General features: G+C 47.7%; 1 protein-coding gene across 1 annotated transcript in view; it reads right to left on the bottom strand.

The window, feature by feature from the left end:
• The window catches only part of KCNIP1 (potassium voltage-gated channel interacting protein 1), a 423,562-nt gene that overhangs the window by 357,679 nt on the left and 47,371 nt on the right, over window positions 1–18,512 (bottom strand). The gene's annotated exons all lie outside the window — the stretch shown is intronic.

The following is an 18,512-nucleotide window of genomic DNA, read 5'->3' as shown; positions in this document are numbered from 1 at the left end:
AATTAATAAGTGCGTTAGAATTCATAGAACCGAATGCCCAAAAGTAAATTTTACTGTAGAATATAAAATAAACATTGCATACGATTTTTTAAAAAAGACTCTGTGGTTCCGTTTGATGGGAAGGGAGACTGTGAATGAGGGTGTGTGCACGTGTGACAGAAGTCTAGCTCTGGATGGCAGGCTGAGGTGTCTGGTTTTGGTCTCACTGGACTGGTTTTTGAGTAGGGAAGTAGATGGGATCTGGGCTGTATTTCAAGTACCCTTTGCCAGAAGTCACACGTAACACAGGTCAAAGGCTGAGACAGGAAGCGAGAGAGGCAGCAGGCGAGGCGACCCAGAGGGAGGCCTGGAGGGACGAGGGGGCTGGGGCACTGGTGTGAAGGGGTTGTTTGGAAAAGACAATGGCTGAAGTTGATTTCCTAAGCTTTAGACTTCAGGATGTCAAAAACAAAAGTTAGAAAGGCAAACAGAGATACTTTTGAGGTTTCCAGTGGGTCGAGAGTAAAGGGATGCTGCCTGTGGAAAGGAAGAGAGGACTTGGTTTGAGAATAGGTTAAGAAGTTGGATGGCAGGATGAATTCTCTGAGTTCCCTGGTTGTCCAGATGAAGTCTGGTGGGCGAGAGCAGATCTCAGGAGGCAAGGTCAAGCTGGAGAGAGAGAATCAGGAGTCATTTATTGAGGGGAATCGGGATGAAGGAAGGGCGGCGTTAGTGGTGAAGAATCTCCCTGCCAGTGCCGGAGACGCAAGACACACGGGCCTGATCCCTGGGCCAGGGAGACCCCCTGGAGGAAGGCGCAGCAACCCACTCTAGTATTCTTGCCTGGAGAGTCCCATGGTGGGCTACGGTCCACAGCGTCCCAAAGAGTTGGACGCAACTGAAGCGACTTAGCAAGCACGCAAGCGCAGGATGGTTGAAAGGGAGAAAGAGTGAAATAAGGTAAGAATATCAGCCAGATTCTCAACAGGAAACAGATGCTTCACTAAATTTGAGTACTTTGGGGAGGGTTTATTCATGGAAGGACTAACGACAAGGGTGTCAGTTGGGTGTGGCTAAAACACAAGGGAGGCTTCAGGGTTTTACTGCCTGCACGTGACAGGGAGGTCACCAGAACCCAGAACACGAGAGGGTGTGTGGAGCCAGACTCCCTGAAAGTGACCTCCTGTCTGGGTGACCTCATGCTCTCCCCGACTCTGATCACCTGAGTCGTCTTCCCACTGGCTGAGAGCGGACCCTGGAAGACAAACGGCGGTTCTGGCAGAGCACCTACAGCCCTTCTTGTCAGGGATGAGGTTCACTAATTCCACAGGAGCGCATGACTTCTGTCTGTTTATTCTTTCATTCAATAACTTGTATTGGGTTTCTTTCTCATTACAAACGTAGCACATGTTCACTGTTGGAAAATCAGAAACTATAGACCAGCAAAAAGAAGAAATTAAAAATCATTAGGAGCCTGCTGCACAGCCAAAATAGCTGCTAACAAAAATGCAAATTTTTCTGGACTTTTCTGTTAAAATATAGAGGTCTTTCCAGGTTGGTGCATATGAATAGATGTCATTTTGAGCAGTTTCTTTTACATGGAGATACCGCAATTTACTTAAATAATCCCTCTTAACGGAGATATGGGTTGTGTTCTACATTCTAAAGAATACTGCATCTCTGTAGCTAAATATTTATATCTCTTTAAGCTCAGTTCCTAGAAGCAGAACTGCTGAGGCAAAAAGTATATTCATTTGAAAAGATGTTGTGACATATTTTGACATTAAATTTAGAAAAGAGAATATATTATAAGGGTTAGAATGTGGATGTTTTTGGCCAAACCTGGTTTAGCATCCTTAATGAATCTGGGCAAATGACTTAACCTCTTTGGGCCTCAGTTTCCTCATCTCTAAAGTGGGGATGATGATATTAGTGTGATCCTTATGTGTTTGCTGTGAGGATTCAGTGAGTTATTCAGAGTGACGTGTTTAGAATAGAGCTTAAGGGCCTGGTAAGTATTCCAAACAAAGTTAGTTGTTGTTATTATTTTTAGAAGCTATTAAGTGGTTCATTAAATGCATAAATGTAGCTGTTTTATTTTTTTAATATTTAGTTTAATTAATTAATTTATTTGGCTGCAGTTGGTCTTATCTGTGGCATGAGAACTCTTAGTTGCAGCATGTGGGATCTAGTTCCTTGACCAAGAATTGAACACCAGGCCTCCTGCATTGGGAGCACGGAGTCTCAGCCTTTGGACCACCAGGGAAGTTCTAAATGCTGTTCCTTTTCCTTAAAAACCTTCAATACCAGACCAGCCATAGTGTTGAGGTACAAAGTTGGGCAGGCAGCTCTGACAAGATGGCACTGACATAACCCAAGAGCTCTAGGGGCTTCCCAGGTAGTTTAGTGATTTAAAAAAAAAAAAAAGTCCGCCTGCAGTGTAGGAGACGCAGGAGATGTGGGTTTGAATCCCTGGGTGGGGAAGATCCCCTGGAGGAGGAAACTCTGCCTCAGTAGTCTTGCCTGGGAAATCCTATGGACAGAGGAGCCTGGCGGGCTACAGTCCACGGGGCATAGGACTGCAAATGGGTGGACCCAACTGACAGGGCGTGCTCACACACACATCACACACACACACGTGTAGATGACTAAGGAAGGGCAGGTCCAAGCAAGTCCAAAGAGGGGCCAGCTTTGACTGAGAGCAGAGTGGCCTGAGCATCTTTGCCACCCAGACAGAAGGACTCTCCCGCTGTGAGATGTGACTCAGGCACCATGCCGGCTTTTGCTTCAGCCTCAAGGGTTCAGAGCAGATTTAAGAATCCTCCCCAACCTGCTCATAGTGAGGCTGGAGAAGTTGCTACAAGGAGAGGGGAGAAGTTGCTACAAAGCCAGGGACTTTGGGGGCATGCAGGGGGTCTCTGAGGGCTTGCTGTCCCTTTAAAAATGAAGTCTTCACTTCTCATCCTGGTCTCCAGGGCCTCTTAATCAGGCTACATTTGGCTCATGGCCCCTCTCCTCTTACCCGCTTCTTCTTCTCCTTTCTATCAACCTTCCCCATGCCAAACCCATTCCTGCCTACCAGCTTGGTAATGTCTATTCCCTCTGCCTGGAATTCTCCTCCTCTAACTTCCCATGCCTGGCAACCTCATGTCATGGAGATGTCACCTCCAAAGACAATCTTCCCTGATCACTTCCTCCTTGCCTTCATCCATTCACCACAATTTATCAAGAGCCCACTAAGTGTTGGGCACTCCCGACACTCCTTAGTGGGATGGAGAGAAAGGCAATAGGACAGGCTTCTAATGGAGCTCACATTCCAGTGGGGACAGGCAGACAGCAAACAGACATCTGTGCCAGGAAATTAGAGAGAGACAAGGGTTCTGCAGAGAAATGAGGCCTGGCGGTGAGAAATGAGCCCTGCAGCTGGGGTTGGACCAGGTGGTCAGAGGCCCCTGAGAAGGTGACATTAACCCTGAAATTGCTCAAAAGGAAGAAACCAGTCACGTTCCTGAGGAGACAAAAGCAGCAGTCTCTGATCTGGGAAATGTTGTCCCCCAGATGCTGGGAAAGATTTAGGGCAGGAGGAGAAGGGGGCCACAGAGGATGAGATGGTTGAATGGCATCACAGACTCAATGGGCATGCATTTGAACAAACCCAGGAGATAGGAAGGATAGGAAAGCCTGGTGTGCTGTAGTCCATAAGGTTGCAAAGAGTCAGACACGACTTAGTGACTGAACAATAATGGGATCACTTGGCAATGTCTGGGAATATTTTTGGTTGTCACAATTTGGTATTATTGCTACGGGTAGCTACCTAGTAGGTGCGCATGGGTGAGAGGCTAAATATCACACAAGGCACAGGATAGGCCCTCATAAGAAAGAATGATCTCAACCCAAATATCACAGAGCTGGGGTTGAGAATCCTGGGCTATAAGATTAGGGATCCAAGGATGAGGAGCATGTGAGGGGAAATATGAGGGAGACACAGATAATGAATGACCAAGCAAATGCAGAAGTGGAATAATTCCCTCCATTCAGCCCATCCCCTCACTCAGAAAACCAATTAACAGCTAACGTGTCTACTTGCAGAGAAAAAGACGTTATGACAGTATCTACACATTACACCAAAACTGTGCTGAAGTGACAGAACTTACGAATCATGGGAAAACACACAGAGACACTCAGAGACTGAGTTCATCATTCCAAATTGATTGTACAAGTATTTGTTGAGCACCTACTATGTGTCAGGCGTTACACGTGGGAGCAGCTCCTCCCCACTTCCGTCGCTTCTCTTTTTTGCTGTGCACAGAAGCAAGGAGCAGCCAGAGTGAGAAAGCCTGGGGGGATTCAAAATATTCACCTATATTCCAAAGAATACTCGTCAAATTTCTGGCTGAAATGCTTGAGCCAATTTTAGTACGGAAAGAATAGTGATTAAGAATATTTTTTCTTTCAAAACCATGCACACATTCTATTTACACTTTATTGCTTTTATTTTAAATTTACCTTTTGTTTATTGCTGTGCGGGGTCTCTGCTGTGGTGCACACACTGCCCACCGTGGTGTTCTCTCCCGTGCCGAGCACAGGTTCTGGGTATGTGGGTTCATAGTTGCTGGTGGCACATGAACTTAGTTGCTCCGAGGCAAGTGGAATCTTCCCAGACCAGAGACCAAACCTGTGTCCCCCGCATGAGCCGGCAGATTCTTAACCACGGGACCACCATGGGACCACAACCATGGGAAGTCCCACATTTTATATTTGTAAGTTTGAAACCTGGATCCATCCAATAATCAACATTTATATTTAATATTTAATATGGGATTATGGAGGAAAAACTGTCATTAAGTTGACTGCAGGTCTCACAATAAATTCAGAGATATGAGAAGGGTCTGTTATATGTGAAATATATACCTCAGTTCCCACACCCTTGCCTGGGGCAGGCATTGCTAATCACCATCAGCAATCTTGATTGGATGTACAGAATTCTGGACCCAGCCTCACAGTTCAGTTCAGTTCAGTCGCTCAGTTGTGTCCGACTCTTTGCAACCCCATGAATCGCAGCACGCCAGGCCTCCCTGTCCATCACCAGCTCCCGGAGTTCACTCAAACTCACGTCCATGGAGTCAGTGATGCCATCCAACCATCTCATCCTCTGTTGTCCCCTTCTCCTCCTGCCCCCAATCCCTCCCAGCATCAGAGTCTTTTCCAATGAGTCAGCTCTTCACATGAGGTGGTCAAAGTATTGGAGCTTCAGCTTTAGCATCATTCCTTCCAAAGAAATCCCAGGGCTGATCTCCTTCAGAATGGACTGGTTGGATCTCATTGCAGTCCAAGGGTCTCTCAAGAGTCTTCTCCAACATCACAGTTCAAAAGCATCAATTCTTTGGCTCTCAGCCTTCTTCACAGTCCAACTCTCACATCCATACATGACCACAGGAAAAACCATAGCCTTGACTAGACAGACCTTAGTCAACAAAGTAATGTCTCTGCTTTTGATTATGCTATCTAAGTTGGTCATAACTTTTCTTCCAAAGAGTAAGCGTCTTTTAATTTCATGGCTACAGTCACCATCTGCGGTGATTTTGGAGCCCCCAAAAATAAAGTCTGACACTGTTTCCCCATCTATTTCTCATGAAGTGATGGGACCGGAGGCCATGATCTTTGTTTTCTGAATGCTGAGCTTTAGGCCAACTTCACTCTCCACTTTCACTTTCATCAAGAAGCTTTTTAGTTCCTCTTCACTTTCTGCCATAAGGGTGGTGTCATCTGCAGATCTGAGGTTATTGGTATTTCTCCCAGCAATCTTGATTCCAGCTTGTGTTTCTTCCAGTCCAGCGTTTCTCATGATGTACTCTGCATATAAGTTAAATAAACAGGGTGACAATATACAGCCTTGACATACTCCTTTTCCTATTTGGAAGCAGTCTGTTGTTCCATGTCCAGTTCTAACTGTTGCTTCCTGACCTGCATACAGATTTCTCAAGAGGCATATCAGGTGGTCTGGTATTCCCATCTCTTTCAGAATTTTCCACAGTTTATTGTGATCTACACAGTCAAAGGCTTTGACATAGTCAATAAAGCAGAAATAGACGTTTTTCTGGAACTCTCTTGTTTTTTCCATGATCCAGCAGATGTTGGCAATTTGATCTCCGGTTCCTCTGCCTTTTCTAAAACCAGCTTGAACATTAGGGAGTTCACGGTTCACGTATTGCTGAAGCCTGGCTTGGAGAATTTTGAGCATTACTTTACTAGCATGTGAGATGAGTGCAATTGTGTGGTAGTTTGAGCATTCTTTGGCATTGCCTTTCTTAGGGATTGGAATGAAACTGACCTTTTCCAGTCCTGTGGCCACTGCTTAGTTTTCCAAGTTTGCTGGCATATTGAGTGCAGCACTTTCACAACATCATCTTTCAGGATTTGAAATAGCTCAACTGGAATTCCATCACCTCCACTAGCTTTGTTCATAGTGATGCTTTCCAAGGCCCACTTGACTTCATATTCCAGAATGTCTGGCTCTAGATTAGTGATCACACCATCGTGATTATCTTGGTCGTGAAGATCTTTTTTGTACAGTTCTTCTGTGTATTCTTGCCACCTCTCCTTAATATCTTCTGCTTCTGTTAGGTCCAGACCATTTCTGTCCTTTATCGAGCCCATCTGTGCATGAAATGTTCCCTTAGTATCTTTAATTTTCTTGAAGAGATCTCTCGTCTTTCCCATTCTGTTGTTTTCCTCTATTTCTTTGCATCGATTGCTGAAGAAGGTTTTCTTATCTCTTCTTGTTATTCTTTGGAACTCGGCATTCAGATGCTTATATCTTTCCTTTTCTCCTTTGCTTTTTGCCTCTCTTCTTTTCACAGCTATTTGTAAGGCTTCCTCAGACAGCCATTTTGCTTTTTTGCATTTCTTTTCCATGGGGATGGTCTTGATCCCTGTCTCCTGTACAATGTCACAAACCTCCATCCATAGTTCATCAGGCACTCTATCTAACAGATCTAGGCCCTTAAATCTATTTCTCACTTCCACTGTATAATCATAAGGGATTTGATTTAGGTCATACCTGAATGGTCTAGTGGTTTTCCCTACTTTCTTCAATTTAAGTCTGAATTTGGTAATAAGGAGTTCATGATCTGAGCCACAGTCAGCTCCTGGTCTTGTTTTTGTTGACTGTATAGAGCTTCTCCATCTTTGGCTGCAAAGAATATAATCAGTCTGATTTTGGTGTTGACCATCTGGTGATGTCCATGTGTAGAGTCTTCTCTTGTGTTGTTGGAAGAGGGTGTTTGCTATGACCTGTGCATTTTCTTGGCAAAACTCTATTAGTCTTTGCCCTGCTTCATTCTGCATTCCAAGGCCAAATTTGCCTGTTAATCCAGGTGTTTCTTGACTTCCTACTTTTGCATTCTAGTCCCCTATAATGAAAAGGACATCTTTTTTGGGTGTTAGTTCTAAAAGGTCTTGTATGTCTTCATAGAACCGTTCAACTTCAGCTTCTTCAGCATTACTGGTTGGGGCACAGACTTGGATTACTGTGATATTGAATGGTTTGCCTTGGAAACGAACAGAGATCATTCTGTCGTTTTTGAGATTGCATCCAAGTACTGCATTTCAGACTCTTTCGTTGACCATGATGGCTACTCTCTTTCTTCTGAGGGATTCCTGCCCTCAGTAGTAGATATAATGGTCATCTGAGTTAAATTCACCCATTCCAGTACATTTTAGTTTGCTGCCTCACAGTTCTTCCCAATGCAGAGCTCTAGGCACTTGGAGTCAGCAGATCTTTGTTACCATGAGGATGGTAACATTTTTGCTTTCTGGCTCTCTTTTGCATTAGATCATTTATTCCCCATTTTCAACTTGTGCAACTGTTTATATAAAACCTCAATTCAGGAATAGTTGAGGATATGTTAGACAAGATTAGGAGTACATTCTGGATGCATAAATGGCTGCGGTCTATTGATTTTCCCACAGGAGAGAGAGGCAATTGACTCTGAGTCAGTTGGTGGTTTTTGACTCCTTTGGGTGAGGGCAGGTCCCAGGGGCAGGCTGGGCCAAGGAGCCCCGGGGCACAGCCAGACCATTTTTACATATTTTTATTTACAAGTCACATTCAAAGAGCTGGGCAAGGCAAAACTGGGCAGGACAAGGAGCCCTGGAGCTGAAGGCAGACCAGATGAGGAGCGAGTTGGGCTCTAGGAATAACACTGAGTGCTTCCCAGATGGTGCTAATGGTAAAGAATCTGCCTGCCAAGGCAGGAGTTGCAAGAGACTCAGGTTCAGTCCCTGGGTCAGGGAGATGCCCTGGAGTAGGAAATGGCAACCCTCTCTAGTACTTGCCTGGAGAATTCCATGGACAGAGGAGCCTAGCAGGCAGCAGTCCAAGGGGCTGTTGAGTCAGACAACTGAGCATGCAACATTAGACACTGAAGGGCATGGAGACTCCCCACTCCCAGTCTCCCCACCCTTTTCAGGACCAGTTCCAGGCTCCTGCACAGTATGGTTCTCATGGCCCAAAGGCACCAAAGGAGGGCTAGAAACTCCCTTCTGCTGACCACTGCCCTGCCCCTTCCCCATCCTTTGCCCACCTCAAACTGTCACTGTCTTTGTGCTTTAAATAAGTTACTTTCTTTGAAGGGCTCAGTCCCTGTAGACAGGCCTGGGACCTTCGCCACAGTGCTTGCATCTGGACAAACCTCTCCTTGAGCAACAAAATACAAAGAAACTATATGGGACTAAAAATACCTGCATGCATGCACGGCTAAGGCAAATTCTGGACAAAAGACACAAAGAGACCAAAAACCCCAACTGCCACTTCCAAAGAGGCTGGAGCAAAAGCAGCGTGTCAATACCACCTAAGGGGTGGGCAAAGCACCTAAGCCACCTCTCTTGCCAGACCTCTGGACAGTCCCCTACCCTCACCCCATATAAGAAACAAGCTCACCCTGCCTCAGGGAGTGAGTAAGCAAAGAAACCTGTTGAATTTCTTGCCTGGCCTCTAGTCAATTTCTGTTGACTTTAAGGAGGTCAAGAACTCTAGTGGGTAACACGTGGGCCCATCTCCTTCCTTCTGTTTCTCAGGGTTTCCCAAACATAAGCACAAAACAAAGTAAGTGAAAACAAATCTGTTAGGACCAAACTGGAGCCAGGACAGGCTCTAAGGGGCTGGCTAGGCCTGAGGTTTCATCTCTAGGAAAGCTGAGGCACTGGGAACTCCCGCAGGCAGTGTAGCTCGACCAATCAGAAAAATCCCCGTAGCCCCCCGCCCACGCCAGACCTGAGCCAATCCAGATAGGGATGTAAGGTTTAAAAGTCCCCCGCGCGCGTACGGTTTAACCAATCAGCTATGCTGTTACAGGAACAAAGAACCGTCTGTATAAAAGTATGTGTGATTCAGAACTCGGGGCTCTTGTCGGATTCCACTGTGCTGGATGAGACGTGGGCCCTAACTCGAGCTAGCAATAAACCCCTTTATGCTTTTGCATTGCTGTGGACGTCTTATTCTCTCAGTTTTGGGGACTCAGACTCTGGGCATAACAAAAACATTGAGAAGGTTTTAGTCCACCAGGAAATTCTGAAACAGTTCTGATCAGTGTTTGCACTCAGAACCTGAAGACAAAGAAAATAGTTACAGAAAGACCACTTGCATTGGTCATTGTGGACTGAGATTAAAAGGTAAAGTCCAGGAAGCGTCCCCTCTGTCTGTTCCACATACCACTCTCCCTTCATCCTCATTGGTATCAGACACACCCTCACTCATAAACTAGTTATGGTACAACCTGGCCTCATTCATATAATAATCACATACTGTTTGGTTATATTTGTGTGATGTTCTCAAATCTATATCTCATTTCCGTTTACTCCTTGATCTTCACAACACCCTGCAACATAGCTCCTAGTATTGAAAGGTTGTTGCTGAACCAACCAAAGACGCTGGGATTCTTGGCCTCCAGAGGAGAAGAATTCAATCCGGGGCCAGAGACGAGGCTTGATAGCTCAGAACTTTTGTGTAATGAAGTTTTATTAAAGTATGAAAGAAATAGAGAAAGCTTCTGACATAGACATCAGAAGGGGGCAGAAATGGTACCCCTGCTAGTCTTTAGCTGTATGTTATATAGCTACTGCTGCTGCTGCTAAGTCACTTCAGTCGTGCCCGACTCTGTGCGACTCCATAGACGGCAGCCCACCAGGCTCCCCTGTCCCTGGGATTCTCCAGGCAAGAATATTGGAGTGGGTTGCCATTTCCTTCTCCAGTGCATGAAAGGGAAAAGTCAAAGTGAAGTCGCTCAGTCGTGTCCGACTCTTTGCGACCCATGGACTGCAGCCTACCAGGCTCCTCTGACCATGGGATTTACCAGGCAAAATCTGCTAATTAAAGAAAGGAGATGTCTCAAAACTCAGAGAATGGCACCAGGCCCCTCACCCACAAGATGCGTTTTGAGATAAACTTGGCACCAGGTGAGTCTTCCTGGGGCCATAAAACCATAAAACGATTGATAAGAATCTTGAAGAAAGGCAGATTTCCATACAAACATATTGTTTCATTAGCATAGATTAGGAGAACAATCTGAGTATAACGTACTGGCTTGTCAAGTCAGTTCTGATCCTTTAGGCTAAATGACTTGAAGACAGAGTAGGGTAAATACATAGCACATTAACATAGCTTAAGACAAACATTTCTGTAAGAAAACTCCATTGGCTAGCTCAAGGTTTGAGAAAAGTTAAGTTCAGGTGGAACCAGGTGTCATTAAGGCAACACAGAATTTTAAGAGAAACCTCTTTTTAAATTTGTATGAAAGTGAAGTCGCTCAGTGGTGTCCAACTCTTTGTGACCCCATGGAATGTAGCCTACCAGGCTCCTCCCTCCATGGGATTCTCCAGGCAAGAGTACTGGAGTGGGTTGCTGTTTCCTTCTCCAGGGGATCTTCCTGATCCAGGGATTGAACCTGGGTCTCCCACATTCCAGGCAGATGCTTTAACCTCTGAGCCACTAGTTTGTTTGCTCCTGCCGCTTAAGAGAGAGAGAAAAAATGTCTGAAGCTTGCAGCCCATTTCCTCCATTTGGAGACCCCTGGCCTTCCTGACTGTTACCTGTCAGTATTATTCCGCTTTCACAGATGAGAAGACTGAGGCTCAGAGAAGTGAAGGGCTTTGCCCAAGAGAGACACGGGCAGATATTTGGCTTAAGGTCTGGAAGCCTCCTTCTGTGTTCTGGCCACTTGCTGGAGTGCAGGGTCACAGCATGGGGAGGCTGGCCTGGGTACCTCAAGCCCTGCTGGCCGGGGGTCAGGAGGCAGAGCTGCAGTTGCTCTTACTTAACACAGCTGCAGTGTAAGCGCTGGGACATCTTAATTGCAAGTGGCTATGTTTTCAGTTCAGTCGCTCAGTCGCTCTTTGTGACCCCATGAATCATAGAACGCCAAGCCTCCCTGCCCATCACCAACTCCCGGAGTTCACCCAAACTCACGTCCATTGAGTCGGTGATGCCATCCAGCCATCTCATCCTTTGTTGTCCCCTTCTCCTCCTGCCCCCAATCCCGCCCAGCATCAGAGTCTTTTTCAGTGAGTCAACTCTTTGCATTAAGTGGCCAAAGTATTGGGGTTTCAGCTTTAGCATTGTTAGGGGAAGTACACTGATTGAAACCCTGGCTAGGTACCATAGTAACCATTTGCATGAGTTGTTTTATGACAGGAGATCCTGATAAGGAATATGGAACTAATAAGCCACCACCAACTGGAAGAGTTCGGGAAAGGTTGAAAGGAGACACCGCGTGTCTGTCCACTTCCCAGAATCTCTCTCACTAGCATCCATCTTGGCTGAGCGATGTGTGCACTACCAGGAAAGACTCTGAATTAGAATGATTGGCCAAAGACCACCCGGAAACTAATCCCATCACCATAAAACCCGAGATGCGAGCCACGCAGCAGAGCAGTTCTCCTGGGTGCCCTTACTCTACTGCTTTCCACCCGGGTACCCTTTCCCAATAAAATCTCTTGCTTTGTCAGCATATGTGTCTCCTCGGACAATTCATTTCCGAGTGTTAGACAAGAGAGGGCCCTGGAAGGGGTACCCCTTCCTGCAACAGCATCGTTCCTTCCAATGAACACCCAGGACTGATCTCCTTCAGAATGGACTGGTTGGATCTCATTGCAGTCCAAGGGACTCTCAAGAGTCTTCTCCAACACCACAGTTCAAAAGCATCAATTCTTCGGCACTCAGCTTTCTTCACAGTCCAACTCTCACATCCATACATGACAACTGGAAAAACCATAGCCTTGACTAGACGGACCTTTGTTGGCAAAGTAATGTCTCTGCTTTTCAATATGCTATCTAGATTGGTCATAACTTTCCTTCCAAGGAGTAAGCGTCTTTTAATTTCATGGCTACAATTACCATCCGCAGTGATTTTGGAGCCCCCCAAAATAAAGTCTGACACTTTTCCCTGTTTCTCATCTATTTCCCATGTTCAGAAAGGCTCCTTATGACAGGGGATGACCCCCGACTGCCCACGTCAGGCCTGATTCACTGAAAGTGTCCGTGGCAGCTCTGGGCTTCCCTGGTGGCTCAGTGGGAAACAGTCCGCCTGCCAGTGCACGAGTGGCGAGTTGATCCCTGGGTGGGGAAGATCCCCTGGAGAAGGAATATGGCAATTGACTCCAGTATTCTTGCCTGGAAAATCCCATGGACAGCGGAGCCTGGAGGGCTACAGTTCATGGGATTGTGAAAGAGTCGGACATGACTTAGTGACTGAACGACAGCAACTGCAGCTCTGCCTCCTGACCCCCAGCCAGCAGGGCCTTGAGGTACCCAGGCCAGCCTCCCCATGCTGTGACCCTGCACTCCGGCAAGTGGCCAGGTGCCGCCCTGGCCCACTCCCTGGTGCCCAAGTTGCACTCCTCGGCAAGCTGCACACTCACAGATCCACTCACCCATCACTCACTCATTCACTCATTCACAAATCTTTATTGAACACTTATCCTGTGTGCCTGGCCGAGCGACTAACACTGCACGCTGCTCTGTGCCGGGTACTGCTCTGCACTGGGGGCGGGGGGCAGTGGGCAAAACAGCAATTCCACTTGGTCCATTTTACATGCTAGTGGGCACGCGAGTAGGGGGTGGTACAAGCAGAGAAATAAGCAAGATGCAGCGTATGTCGGATGGTTATATGTGATGGGAGGAACATAAAGCGGCAGGCTAGGAAGATAGAGTAGGGTAGTTAGGGAGGTGTCACTGAGAAGGGGGCATTTGGGCAGAGATGGGAAAGCAGGGGTTACGTCCCCAGGTGAGGGAAAGTATCTCAGGCAGAGTGAACAGCTGGTGTGCGGCTCAGAGGCTAGAGGGGAAGAGAAAAAGCAAGGATCTTTTGTGGGGGCTGGCTTGCCCGCTGCACCCGTAGAGCTTGCCAGTGTGGTCTATCCTCCACAGCAAGGTCCTCCAGAAAGTGTTTTGGGACAAATGTCCAAATGTCCTGAAATAAAATTTCTGGATCAAAGGATCTGCACATATTAAATGGTAGGAGTCGCTTCCTGAAGCCCTCTCTCACAGCATTTTCCTCTTTCCTTTCTCCCACTCAGTGTGTTTTGCTTAGAGCCAGATGAATCTTCCCTGATTTTTCTTACCTTCCACTACTTGAATGCTCGGAGATCTTGGTGGCTCCTGCTTGCACACGGGAAAGCCCCGGCTTCCTCCCTCCGACCCCACGGACTTCCTCCATCAAACCCCGCCTTTTCTCCTGCTGCGCCCCAGCACAGAGCCGACTCATCAGCACACAGCATGAGTGTCTGGCTCTGCCGCTGCTGCTGAGTCGCTTCAGTTGTGTCCGACTCTGTGCGACCCCATAGATGGCAGCCCACCAGGCTCCCCCGTCCGTGGGATTCTCCAGGCAAGAACACTGGAGTGGGTTGCCATTTCCTTCTCCAATGCATGGAAGTGAAAAGTGAAAGGGAAGTCGCTCAGTCGTGTCTGACTCCGCGACCCCATGGACTGCAGCCCACCAGGCTCCCCCGTCCGTGGGATTCTCCAGGCAAGGGTACTGGAGTGGGGTGCCATCGCCTTCTCCCGTGTCTGGCTCTGGAAAACCTCAAAAGCTGAAAACTGATGGGTGGGGTCGCAGGTTAACTGAACTGCACGTCGTGGGTGGCTAGAGGCTCAGTGGCCACCATCCCTAAGAGACCCTAGACACTCAGTCACATCTTACCTCTTAGCCACATCTCCTTTATTTTCACTGGACACAACCTTGACCCATTCAACAGGCACACAGCAGCACTTGCTAGAGGCAGACTGTCTGCTAAACACTGGAGATCCCGAAATGGAAAAACCTGGGTCCCAGCTCTTTCTGGGTCCCAGGTGTCTTTCCCGTTCACCTTCATGCGGAGTCTCCTTAATCAGCCCAGAGTGTAGTTCACTCCGCCCTCTTACCTCCCACAGCACCTGGTCTCTGCTTGATACTTGGCATAAATTTATTAACACTATCACTAATTCTTTTTAAAAATATTTCCTTGTCTCATCTTTCAAGCTAGACTGAAGCTAGAAGGCAGGGACTTCATCTTATATTAGATCTTTGCAATTCTCTCTGCCTAATAGATTATCTGGCATATAACTCTTGCTAGTTAAATATCTGTTTGTTGAGAATATGATCATGCCTCACCTCTGCTCTAAAAACACTTGATAAAATCCCCCAGCCTGGCTCTCAAGCCCTTTCCTTTAGGACTACACTAGACATCACCTCCTCCAGGAAGTCTTCCAGGAGTGCTTATTTAAGGTAGACTCAGATCCATTGCCACACACACAAGCACATATGTGCATAGATACAGACACAGACACAGAGACACACACACACACACACACATTGCTCCTTTGCCCTCTTCCATCAGAACAGCTGTCTGCAAGATGGGTGAGGACTTAGTCTTCAAAGTCACAACACCCCTCGGTTCTAACCCTGGCTCTACCACATACTGGCTGTGCGGTGGTTCCTGTACCTCTTTGTGCCTCAGCTTCCTCATCTGTAAAATAGGTATTGTAATCACATGGCTGCTGGCAGGGGTGGAGGGAGATGCTAGGAGGAGAAGTGAGCAAATGCTGCCAAGAGCTCCAGCACCAGCACCCATGCGGAGCACAGGAAATCAGCCTCATCCTTTCACTGGCCGCACGGTGGGTCTGCGTGTTCCCCGAGGGTGGCCCAGCGCCAGCTTTGCTCCCCTGAATCACCGGCGCCTGTTGGGGTCGGGGACAGAGAAGACACTTCATTAACACTTGTTGGAGACTTCCCTGGCAGGCCAGTGGTGAAGACTCCAAATGCAGGGTCCACGATCCCTGGTCTGGGAACTAAGAGCCACATGTCAAGTGGTATGGCCTATATATATATATATACACATTTTTTGGGTGGGTGGCCATATACATTTGCCTTGAGAGAAAGCCTGATAAATGCAATTATCTGTCATCCCCGAACAGCAGCACTATAGCCCATGGATAGGACTTTGGGAAGAGGAATGAGGCCACCTGGGAAGCTGAACACGATTGCATTCGGGGCCCCAGTTCACCAGCCACCAGGCACCTTTGTGGAGCTGTGCTGAGCCAACCTCAATATCCTGCCAACGGAATTTCTCAGACTCCTTTAGACTCCATTAGGCTCTTCCTTTCTATCTTCATTTGAACAACATATATTTTCCCATTTTAATTCTTCTCCCTTCCTCTCAAATCAGAGCACTTTGCCCACAGAGATACGGGCTACTGCTTGCATTCATAGCATGCTTATTAATCCCGTCTGACCTCTGGGCTGAGCGAGCAGCCTGGGGAAACAACACCAGTTCCCCTTCCACAGGGCTATTAATGTGCCTTTCTTTTCATTGGTCCAACACGGAAGATGAGCTAAAAAAAGAGAGCCAGATTCCCTTTTCCGTCTCAGGGTGTGGGAAGGACACGCAGGCGCACCTTCACTTTGGACAGTGCCCTATGTGAAGGACTCGGGGGACCTGCTTGGGGCGGCTGGCAGGCAGGGCTCTTGGACCTGCTTGTGGTCTTTCTGGATTTCTGGTGGGTACACTGGGACTTAGAACAAAAATTGTAAAATTGGATAATGCCACGGAGTCTTGGCCTTCAGCAAAACTGTCTTTCAAAAATGCTGGTCAGGTACTGCGGCTAATCCTTCGATACTCCCCGCATGTCTTTGAACATTTCCTGTGCGTTAGACACTATTCCAAATGCTCTGCAGGTATCCGCCGCTTGAACTGTCACAACAACCTGCTTACCTCTGAGAAGTGTGTTATTTTTTCCATGTTTCAGATGAAGATGTTGAGGCACAACGAGGGAATGAAGCTCAGTCAAATAACCTAGCTCCTGGCAGCAGACAGCCACAGCTGGCACATGTGGGTCATTTCTAGAAATGATGTGAGACCTCCTGTTCTCTGGGTAGGGGCCCAGTGGCCACAGGTCAGTGACAGGAGCACTGAGTGCCAGCCCCCGAGTCCCCCGGGCTGGGTTATGCCTCGCTCAGGGCATAACCCGCCCGCCTCTGCCCCCCGGTGGCTCTGGTGGCAGAGGCGGGTCTGGCATCTGTGTGCATAACAGCTGCCTGTCTGCGCCCTGCCCAGCTCAGCCCCGGGGCTCTTTTATCCCCGAGTCACCGGAGCTGAGAAAAAAGTGGGTGGGGATTTAAGAGGATGGAGACTGGCTTAATGTTGCAGGTTTGCTAAGAACAGTGGGGCAGGGAAATTGATGTATGCCTTGAGGACCTAGATTCTAAATCCTAACGATGACCCACTGGGGTCTCAAGACCCTGAAGGCAGGTCCTCAGAGAGTCTCCATAATGATTTGTATGGGCTAGGAACCTGCTCCCTATCAAGGGGGTCACTGAATAATGCCATCCGGTTTGAGATGTCAGCTCCAGGAGATGACATGGTGGGAAAGGAATGGCATGGTCTTGAGCAGCAGATGGACTAGGGTGTATGACCTGCCTCTCACCTGACCTGGGCGACCTGGGTGTGTTAGCGACAGCGCTGAGTCTAAAGATGAGCAGAGTCGTGATTGCTGGCTGCCTAGAGCACAGGCTCGCCCCGCTCTGCGCCTCTATCTCTTTGGCTGTGCGGGTAGCTCATGCCTCAAAACCTTCTTGCCTCACCAGCCACCCCCTGGGTCCCCTCTGCCAACCCTTTCCTGTGCGTCCTGGGCAGGGTGCACTGTTAGAGATTAGGCTCACTCGCCTTCCGGAGCCCAGATGTTCCGGGAGTGAACGTTTCAGAGCAGCCAGACTCTCCCCATATCACCTTCATCTTTATTTAAAATTCTCACACAGAGCCCCACAGGCTGAGCAAAGCTTTAGTCTGCTTCTTTCTCTCAGTGGAGCCTTTTGACAAGAGCTGTGGTGAGAGCGGTGAATGCATTCTTCAAGAAGCCGGGGGCAGTGGCAATACAATATTTCTGGTACAGATGGACCTATTTGCAGGCAGAAATAGAGGCACAGATGTAGGGAAAAGACCTGTGGACAGAGTGAGGGAAGGAGAGGCTGGGACGAATCGAGAGTGTAGCATGGATATATAGATACACCACCAAGTGTGGAGCAACTAGCTAGCGGGAGCTGCTGTACCACACAGGGAGCTCAGCTCAGTGCTCTCTGAAGACCTAGAGGGGCGGGATGGGGGCGGTGAACGGGAGGCTCAGGAGGGAGGGATCGTATGTACACAAAAGCTGATCCCCATTATGGCACAGCAGAAATTATCACACCGTTGTGAAGCAATTATACTCCAATTCAAAAGAGAGAGAAAATACAAATTTTCCTTTGCCTCAATAATAAGCAGCAAACCAAACCAAAACATTTGGGATTTTACTGCTTTTTCCTTGGCGGGTCCCCATGGCAGGCCTGGGGTCATCACTTGGGGACAAAGGTGGTTTTGCCAGGGCCTCCTGTACTCTTGGAGTTTGGGCACAAAATAATTCTGCTCACACACTTGATCCTATTGTGTTACATGACAAAGAGCTCATTCTTTCAGCTTTGGGCGAGAGCAGGTTATAGATGAGGGTCTGGCTGAGCCCTGCAGATGCCTGGAAGAATAACAAGTGAGCTCACAGCAATTGACTCATGCCTCTCCACAGTGACCGCCTATTCCACGGAAGCCCCACCAGCTGGTGACTCTTCCATAAGCTGCTGTGTGCCGGCTAATAATTCTAATCTCCTTCCGTCACCCAGTAACCATCTTTCATCTAACAATTTCCTCCTCCAATTAATACCTCCAATTAATGCTGGGGGATTTCAAGATGAGGATAACAACCAAATGACGGCAGCAGCTAGCATCTGAGCTCTTATCTCTTGAGTGGTTGCAAGAGCTTTCCCTGTATTTTCTCCCCTAATCTACCCTAGAAGCTAGACACTGTTCTTCCAGTTTACAGATGGGAAAACCAAGGGTCAGAATGATTAAGGAACTTGCCTTAAGTTATGCAGCCAAACAAGTGGTGATTCAACAAAGCCCTTGCCTTTGAAGGGGCACCTCCCTCCTGCTGATGGTCGCTCTTCACTGCCTTGCTGAGGATGAGGCAGTATGCT

Source organism: Ovis canadensis, chromosome 16 (genome assembly GCF_042477335.2).
Source record: "Ovis canadensis isolate MfBH-ARS-UI-01 breed Bighorn chromosome 16, ARS-UI_OviCan_v2, whole genome shotgun sequence".
Taxonomy (NCBI): domain Eukaryota; kingdom Metazoa; phylum Chordata; class Mammalia; order Artiodactyla; family Bovidae; genus Ovis; species Ovis canadensis.
This window is presented reverse-complemented; position numbering and strand designations above follow the sequence as displayed.